Source organism: Panthera uncia (assembly GCF_023721935.1).
Source record: "Panthera uncia isolate 11264 chromosome D3 unlocalized genomic scaffold, Puncia_PCG_1.0 HiC_scaffold_8, whole genome shotgun sequence".
NCBI classification, from domain to species: Eukaryota; Metazoa; Chordata; class Mammalia; order Carnivora; family Felidae; genus Panthera; species Panthera uncia.
The window spans coordinates 51,166,606-51,176,434 of record NW_026057586.1 but is presented as its reverse complement, the minus strand read 5'-3'; the positions used below and the strand labels follow the sequence as shown (position 1 = coordinate 51,176,434).

The 9,829-nt window shown below is 35.2% G+C and overlaps 1 non-coding gene across 1 annotated transcript; it reads left to right on the top strand.

Annotated features, from left to right (window-relative positions):
- Positions 1-3,051: 3,051 nt before the first annotated feature.
- LOC125914955 (small nucleolar RNA SNORA1) lies at positions 3,052-3,176 on the top strand. The gene has a single exon (XR_007455506.1). It is a non-coding gene; the product is annotated as a small nucleolar RNA SNORA1 (small nucleolar RNA).
- The last annotated feature ends 6,653 nt before the right edge of the window (positions 3,177-9,829 follow it).

Here is a 9,829-nt window from a genome sequence, read left to right as displayed (position 1 = left end):
AAAGAAAGAAAGAAAGAAAGAAAGAAAGAAAGAAAGAAAGAAAGAAAGAAAGAAGGCATATTTAAATTGCTTTATACAATGCCTGGCATATATTAGGTATAAAACAAATAGCACTGTTATATTTTATTGAAATTCTACAATTAAGTTAAAAACTAATAATTTGGAATTACTAAGTAAGTCTAGGTAAAATAATGAAATCTTAAAACTTTCTGCTGTAAACACATGAAAATGTTTTCACATTTATTATCTCAGTTGTTTCTCCCCCCTACAAAAAACTATAAAGTGATAGGACAGATATTATTTCATTTTAAGGATGAGGAGATGGGTTCAATGAGTTGTTCAAATAGCTGCTATATAGTAGATCAAGAAGACAAATTCATGTGTTATGGCACTGAACGTTCCCTACCATGTTATTGAGAATAACAAGCCACTGGAAGGTTTTATGGTCTTCTCTCTTAAAGTCTTATTTCAGTTGATGGCAACTTTATTCTTCCATGTAGCTGAGACCAAAAACCTTCAAGTCATTCTTTATTCCCCTCTATCATACTATCGTATTTCACATTTATTCAACCAATATTTTTAAAAACTCTATCTTCAAAATATATCCATATTTCTTCCAATTCTCACCATCACCACTGGTCATCTCTCTTTTGAATTTCTCCAAAATTTTTGCTTTTATCACCCAGCATTCCTACCTATGGTCCCTTTTCAACATGGCAGCCAGAGTTACTCTTTACTAAGTAAGATCATGTGACTGTTCTCTTAAAATCCTCTAATGACTCAATTTTGCTGAGTAAACACCAAGGTCTTTGCAATGGTATAGAAGGCTGTATATTACCTGACCCCAGTTAATTCTTTATTTTCCCTCTCATTTTATTGCTCCAGTCCCATACCAACTAATCTTTTGCTGATGACCCAAGTGACACCTTTCTGGAATGCTCTTTCCTCAAGTATTTTCATGGTCATTTTCTTCACCTTCTTCAAAGACCGTGTCTTTGCAAAAATATATCATCTTCTCAATGAGGCTTATCCCTGGCCTACCAGTTTAAAATTAGAACTTATCCCTCAGGCAGTTCTGATTCCCTTACCTTGATCTATTTATTTTTCTTCCCATAGTATTTTTCTCCTTCTGACACACTATATAACTTATTAAGTGTATTGTTTACAGTCTGACTCCTTCTGACATTAAAATTTAGTCCCCATGAGGGTAAGGACAAGTGCACAGCAGGTAAACAAATGTTGTCTAAACGAATACTGCCTTCTGATTGCCATTTCACATTTAGAAAAAAGCCCAACCACCTCCCCCATAAACGCACACACACACACACACACACACAGTCACCACAAATGCACACCTGGTTACTTCTGACAGACCTACTCTTCCTGGACATTACACCAGTGTTTCTCAAAATATTGTTCATATACCAAAATCTTCTTAGAATCAAATTACAAAGGATTAATGATTGAAAGAACAAATTCCTAGCTCCCCCTCCAGAAATACTAACTTAGAATTTCTCAGAGAAAGTTTTATGAATATGACCTATTTGCACACTGGAGTTTAGAACATTGACTAGATCCTCCCTCTCTTCCCCTTTTGTTTTCCTCCAACTCAACCAGTCTTTCCTGCAAAAATCTGTAAAATCAGGCATCCCTTAAAGCACTAATAATCAAAACATCTACCAAAAAAGTCTGCTCCCACCTTCTATAATCCATACTGAAAAACAAATAGAGCATTGATATGGGTCAGGGTCAAGGTGCTAACATCAAAAAGTTTTTAGTTAGTGACAGAAGTTAAAAAATGTGGCAGCCGTGCCACATGTCCATTTTCAGGTAATCTTTTGTATTTCTTTTGTTTTATATCCTGCTTCTTTGGACTAATTCGCTCTTATGCAACTCATAGTAATCTGTCCTCCTCCATCTCTCCCTATTACTGCTACCACTTCAGGAAAACCTACAAGGGATCCATAGGTCAGTTCAGCTCTAGATCGTGGAAAGAGGTCTGTTTTTACCCTTGGCTCTGATTCTCTTTGCCTCATCTCATACTGTACTGGTGAGACAGGATGAAAAGAGTACAAGTTAGGCCTTGATCAAGGGAACTAAGAATTATTTCAGTTCTTAGACCAGAAGCATATATGTGGTCTAATCCATCTTCTCAGTACTAGGTGTGTCGAATAGGAAAAGTGTCTTTAGCAGACCAATTGAAGAGTTTTGGGGAGTCGAAGAACTCCCTAAAATTGACTTGCAAAATGTATTTTTATATTCCTTATTTTTATGGATCAGAGTGCAACACCTCTCCTCGAATTCTCAAAACATTCTAAAAATAAAAAAAAAATTAAAAGATACTTCCCTTAGGATTAAGTTTCCATTATAATTAATGTCCTCATAGAAGATCCTCTTTGTACAAAGAAGTACATTCTTTGTTCATATTTGCCTTGTAAAAGTATGATAATATACTTAGTAAACATCTTTAATTATGCTCATTGTTAACATCCATTACCACCCCAAGGTAATATACTTGCATTTTAACTCCTCATTTTTGAGATTCAACCCTAAGAAATGAGCAAGCAGAGAAGGCCAATGTCTTTGGACAGCCCACTTTGAGCAGTGCTTTGGCTTCAAGCCCAGAATCTATCACCAAATCCGCAAACCCTATTAGTCCTCAACTTTGTCTTTTAAAAATTATTTGGTAATGAGAAAAAATGAGACATACAAAATCAAAATTTAACTTAAATACATAAATTCATTCTTCAATTTCAAAAGTAAATATTTAATCTGAATATTTTACTATTTGTTTCCTACTGGCATATTAGTTATTTAAGTCATCTGGGCTTTACATGAGGAGTAAAATATTTTTATTTGAGCAGGAGTTTGCATTAACTTCATTTTGTCCTTTTTAAAAATTTAAAACCAAATACAATTTTTCAACATATTTAAACATTTAGAATAAGTCCAATAATAATTTATCATTCTCTCTCCTTTCATTCATTGACAAATGTTTTTCAAGCTCCTTTATAGTTCAAGATATGGTGTGAGCTATTAAGAAACATTCTAAGCCTCATTCTAGGTGGAAATGGACACTGTTGTTCATGGTGTCCAGAAATTGTTAATATAGCTACAATGAGACACAAGTTATGCTTCTATCACCGGCAGTGGTGACAATGAGACCTATAATGTTTTCTGCTAGGATCATGGAGTAGGTGAAAGTAAGAAGACTTTTTAATATTAGAAACAACTAAAGAATAATAATTTGAGATCATTTGACAAAATATCAATCAATTTGCTTTCTAGAATTTGACTTTTAGGGTCCTACATTAAAGAAATTGGATCCCAAAGATTACAGGTGGGTAATTTCTGAAGAATGTTCATATTCAAGTGGAGGTCAAAGAAGCCTAACTGAAAGAACTCTGTCTTGACAGTGACAACTGTGGATTGAATAAAACTTCTTTTTAAAAGGGCTATTTTGGGGGCGCCTGGGTGGCTCAGTCGGTTAAGTGTCCGACTTCAGCTCAGGTCACGATCTCCCGGTCCGTGAGTTCGAGCCCCGCGTCAGGCTCTGGGCTGATGGCTCAGAGCCTGAAGCCTGTTTCAGATTCTGTGTCTCCCTCTCTCTGCCCCTCCCCCGTTCATGCTCTGTCTCTCTCTGTCTCAAAAATAAATAAACGTTAAAAATTTTAAAAAAAAATAAAAGGGCTATTTTGAAGATTATAATTCTGACTTTGGAGGAACTACCAGAGATTGGCAGTGGAAGGAATCACATGTAAAATTCCTTAAGTAAAAATTTAATGACTTTAATTTTTTTTTAAAAATGAACATTAAAAAACATAAGGATGTGTACAATCTCAGTCTTGCCCCCCACATGCTCATAAAAGATGTGTGAAATACATATACCAATAGTTACAAAGTGAAGCATTAAAGGGTGTTATATAGACAATAGGTTGAATATAGGCTCTTTCATGAGAGCTCTTTTTGTATTGGGATGTGCTAATGGAATGCACCACCAAAAAAAGAAATGTTGCCTGATCATAATTACAGTATTCAACATGTAAATTTATCATTCAGTGTTGATCAGAATCATTTTTAAAATATGGATAAATTTGATAATATACTTTCAGAATGCATTATGTATGCCATGGTAATTACATGCCAAAAGTTTCCAGTGATGATTTAGTCAATTCATCCACCCACAGGGTTGAAACATTTACCAACCCTCTGCTTAGCTGGGAAACAAAGGAGGAAAAAGGACCAAGTATTTGACATAGATCAAGTTCAAAAGGTTCAATATACACCTGGAAAAAGTAGTAGTTCCAAAAAAGAAGAAGGAGGAGAAGAAGAAGAAGAAAAAGAAAGGAAAGTTTCAAAATGAGTTTCAAACTCGACACAAAGTCAAAAATTATAGCTTATATTTCTTAACCGGTGCCTGCTGTGATGTAGGAATTACAGAGCCCTCGGAACCTTCTCCAATTCAAAATGCTTATCATGAACTTTGGGTATGAGATAACTGAGTAAATGCCTTCTTCATAAATTTGGAATGTTAGAAAATTTATATATATATATATATATATATATATATGTATATAATATATGTATAGTGTATATATATAAGAAATATATACGCATATATGTGTGTATATACATAGTCACAATTTCTGTAAAAAAATAAAACAAAATAACATTTGAATGAAAGTTGACCCCTAAGACCTCAAAATGATTATTCTTTTTATTTCATCTGAGAGATAAACAGTGCAGCATTATTTTGTTTAATACACATTCAGGCATCTGAATTTCTTCCACGTGTTTATCTGACACAATAATATCTACTAACTTTTTGAGAATGGAAACCATAACAGAAGACTGCATATTTCCATAAAAAATTATGCAAATATTTTGTCTTCAACTGATGCTAAAGACTGTCAGAGAGCCAGATCACCTGAGGTATCTCTTCTTTAGCATGATTAAGTTTTATATTGATTTTATGGATAAAGAATAGGACTCCTGTTCTAATTCTTTTTTGCTGAGAATTTTTGAGTTCCCCAATCTCAAAAGAATCTCAAACATTTTTTTTTAATTGAGAGAGAGAGAGAGAGAGAGCGAGCATGAGTTGGAGAGAGGGGCAGAGAGAGAGAAAGAGAGAATCTCAGACAGGTTCCACACTCAGCTCGAACCTCATCTGGGGGGCAATCCCATGATTCTGGGACCACACCCTGAGCTGAAATCAAGGGTCAGATGTTCAACTGACTGAGCCATGTAGGTTCCTCAGGAAGCTCAAACTTTTAAACTGAGAGTACAACAGGTATACATATTGTTAATCAGGAACAGTGGAGAATCCATTGTTACATAAATTACTCAATTTTTTTCAGTTCAATAAAAGTTAATCTCTTGGTTCAGAAATTTAAATTCCATGAGAAATTTACTGATGGACATTAAATAAAAGCATATGTATTTTTTTGTGAGAAATAATTTTAGTTTTCTAGGTCTCCTATTTTGAGGGAATGAGTGGAAAGAATGTTTTGTTTATTTGGAAATTATATGAGTATTATGAAATTTTAATCAACCTTCCCATAAAAATAAGCAATATCTTAAATTCTAAATAAGTTCAAATTATTCACTTATTCCATTATAAAAATGTCTTCAACTCATAATAATTATAGGAATCTATAATTCTGTGTAGCAACATTCTTGAAGACAACTCCTAGTCAGTCATGTACATTTACATCTTTATACATAATTTAAAAATTTTAAACTATTGATTAAATAAGAGAAATTAACAATATTCCCAAGTATATTTCAAAAAGTAAGTTTGGCTATCTATGTGCTTTTATCTAAGCTTTCAGCTATTATTTTCAAACATGAAAAGACCATAAAAATCATTAGGGGGCGCCTGGGTGGTGCAGTCGGTTAAGTGTCCGACTTCAGCCAGGTCACGATCTCGCGGTCCGTGAGTTCGAGCCCCGCGTCAGGCTCTGGGCTGATGGCTCGGAGCCTGGAGCCTGTTTCAGATTCTGTGTCTCCCTCTCTCTCTGCCCCTCCCCCGTTCATGCTCTGCCTCTCTCTGTCCCAAAAATAAATTAAAAAAAAAAAAAAAAAAAAAAAAAGGAAAAAAAATCATTAGAAAAAAACAAATACTCCTATGATATAGCTGGTGGTGCTTGACACAACTGGCTGACTGTAAAGTGTGATTCCAGAGCATTCAATCAATATGTGTACTGGTCATTAGGCAACTATCATGTTGTCCCTTTAAATTTTCAGCACTCTGATGATGAAGAATAATCAATTATTATTCTATTATAACCCTATCTGTACTGCCTGGAATTTATTGAGTGTTTTAAGGAAAGTTTCAAAAGACTCCATTTTGCTGGCTCTCCAAGCTATAATGGAACAGGTCAGTCTTTCTGGCTGCCCTACTACTCTCATTTCCTGCCCTATACCAACCCCCTTGTCTTGCTCATTCTGATTTCTTCAATAGCCTTGATCAATTCCTCATGTGACCCTTATCTACTACCACACACAGAACTTTTGATATTTAAACCAGTGGAATAAAATCTTCTATTTCATGAACTAATGACACAAAACTCCAGAACATTGTTTTTCAGTGTTCCTCAGAACCCCATAAAACGTTAGCTGAGTTTTATTGGTTCATAATCTGCCAGGAAGTGAATAAGTGATTATGTGCATTTAATACCCCTAAGACACCCATCAGATAAGAAATGTTACTGAGGGAACTGAAGGTGAAGAAAGCTAAGAACTTTACCCAAGGCCTCTAGTTAGTCACGTGTGAAATCTGAACTGACACAGCGTGACATCAGAGTCCACGCATTGAACTACCTATACTACACAGCCCTCTCAATAATAGAAAAAGGTTCTGTCTGTAGTCTAACAAATTGGTTAATACTGTTTTCAACAGATTGTCAGGAGATTCAGTGTTCATTGTTATTTATCATGCATTTTAGCACTTTCTATGCTCTGTGAAGCTCTGTGGTGGACTGTATAATGTCTACCTTTCTGCAGGAGATATCATTGTCTCTGTTCTCTTCAGATCAGGCTGGGCCATGAACTTGATTTGACTAATGAAATGTGACCAAAAATGAAATGTGTCACTTCTAGACACAGGCATTAAGAGCCAAAGGGTGCTGCCTAGGCCCTTTTCTACCTCAGTGACAGCAACATGAAAGTATCCCACTGGTCCAAGGGGCTTCTCTGTCCAATTGCTTTCAAAGTAAAAACAGTGACCAGAGGCTGCATCTGACCCACAAGGAACACTTGTGAGTGATAAATAAACCTTAGTTGTTTTAAACTATAAGATTTACTGGTTGTTACTTGACTTATCCTGGTGTGCTTGCATTTTTGTTTGTTCGTTTGTCAAATTTGTTTTACTTTAGAACCTGTTTTTACAGAACACCTATTAACATCTAACAAAATATTGGCATGACACAGAAAATGGATGGAGAGACTTTTCCCTTATGCAAAGGAATGAAAAGGAAAAATGTTTTCTTTGTGAAAATATGAAAAGGAAAATGTTTTGGAGACAGTGTGAAAGCCTTGTTCTTGACACAGCATGACTGAAACCTGAAGAAAAGAATACTTAAACCTGACATAGTTCTTTTAACTATGTTCTCCCCAGCAATAACTTCACAAAGGTACCCCACAAGGGGCTGCTTTTTCCCTTTTCCCCAAGGGGCTGCTCACCCAAACATATTAATTTCTTCATTCAATAATTATTTTCTGAATGTTCACTAGATGCTACCAATATCAGGTACCCACTCCCAATCCAACATGTCCCCAAACTGCCCAGTGATAATGTAGAAAAATCTAGTTTCCCATTCTCATTCATAAAAGCTTTAAGTATTTTATTAATCTTATTGTAATGACTTTCTTGAGATGTCAACTTGGCTAGGACATAGTTTCCAGCGACTCAATGGAATCCCTGTCTGGATATGCTGAGAATGGATTTTGCAGATGTATTTGGAGTCTCTAATCAGTTGACTCTAAGCAAAGAGGAGAGGAGGAAATTATCCTGGATAATTGGGTGGGCCTGATTTAATTAGTCCAAAGGCTTTAAAGGTTTTCCTGAGAGAAAGAAGAAACATGCTTTGGCTTTTGCCCACAGCTCAAATGCCACGCACTGTTCTACAACTAGTATTTTGAAAATTTATCCATAGTAACTCTAGTTTAATTTTCTCTCTTTGAAAATCTCCCTTTATATGAACATACAAAAAATAATTTATTGTTTGTCCTGTTTATGGGCATTTATGCTTTTTGATATTATTGCCTTTACATAAAAAGCCACCATAAGCATTCTTATACATGTCTCCACATAAACATGTATAAGACCTTCTGAAAAGTTCATATCTAGAGGTAGAAATTTATTCAGCATTACCAGATACTTCCAAGTCACTATACAAAGTTGTTTAACAAGTCTATACTACCAACATCAGCACGTAAGTGGTACACTTCCATTTTTATACACACACAGACACACACACACACATATATACACAGTAGACATTTAGGTTTCTTCCTCTGTGCATTGTCTGCTCATTTCCTTACATACTTTTCTATTCAGAGTTTTGTGTTTTTCATACTGATTTTTTAAATCCTTAATATAATCTAATTTATGGTCAGTTATGGTCATTGTATATATTTCTGTTCTGAGATGTTTTTCCTACTCTTTGAAAGGTGACATTATTATGAGGAAGTTTATAATATAATGTACTCAAAATGATCACTGGTTTCTTTCATTCTATGCTTCTTCATGCCTACTCAGCCTTGTCTTCTGGTATCCCACAAATTCTGTGCTCCCTGGGTATTCTTTCAATAAATGTGCTTTAGTTAAAACTGGCCACACAGGATATATTCAATTTGATGATCAGAAAAATATGTGGCCACTAATTCTTTATCCACCATGGCTGTCATTCAAAATAGAAGGAGAAATCAAAAGTTTCCCAGACAAACAAAAATTAAACAAGTTCATGACCACTAAATGAGCCCTGCAAGAAATTTTAAGGGAGACTCTATGAGGGGAGAAAAGATGAAAGAAAGAAGGAAAGAAAGAAAGAAAGAAAGACCAAATCAACAAAGACTAGAAAGGACCAGAGAACACAACCAAACTCTCCAACTCTACAAGCAACATAATGGCAATAAATTCATATATTTCAGTACTCACTCTAAACGTCAGTGGACTAAATGCTCCAACTGAAAGACATAGGGTAACAGAATGGATAAGAAAACAAGATTCATCTATATACTGTTTACAAGAGACCCACCGTAGACTTAAACACACCTTTAGATTGAAAGTGAGGGGATGGAGAACCATCTATCATGCTAATGGTCAACAAAAGAAAGCCAGAGTGGCCATACTTATATCAGACAATCTAGATTTTAAAATAAAGTCTGTATCAAGAGATGCAGAAGGGCATTATATCACAATTAAGGGGTCTATCCACCAAGAAGACCTAACAAATATAAACATTTATGCTCCAAATGTGAAAGCACCCAAATATATAAATCAATTAACCACAAAAATAAAAAAACTCATTGATACTAATACCTGAATAGTAGGGGACTTCAACCCCACTTACAGCAGTGGACAGATCTTCTAAACAAAAAATCAACAAGAAAACAAGGGCTTTGAATGACACAGTGGACCAGATGGACTTAACAGATATATTCAGAACATTTCACCCTAAAGCAGCAGAATATATATTCTTCTCCAGCGCACATGGAATGTTCTCCAGAATAGACCACATACTGGGACACAAATCAGCCCTAACAAATACAAAAAGTTCGAGATCATACTATGCATTTTTTCAGACCACAACAATATTAAACTTGA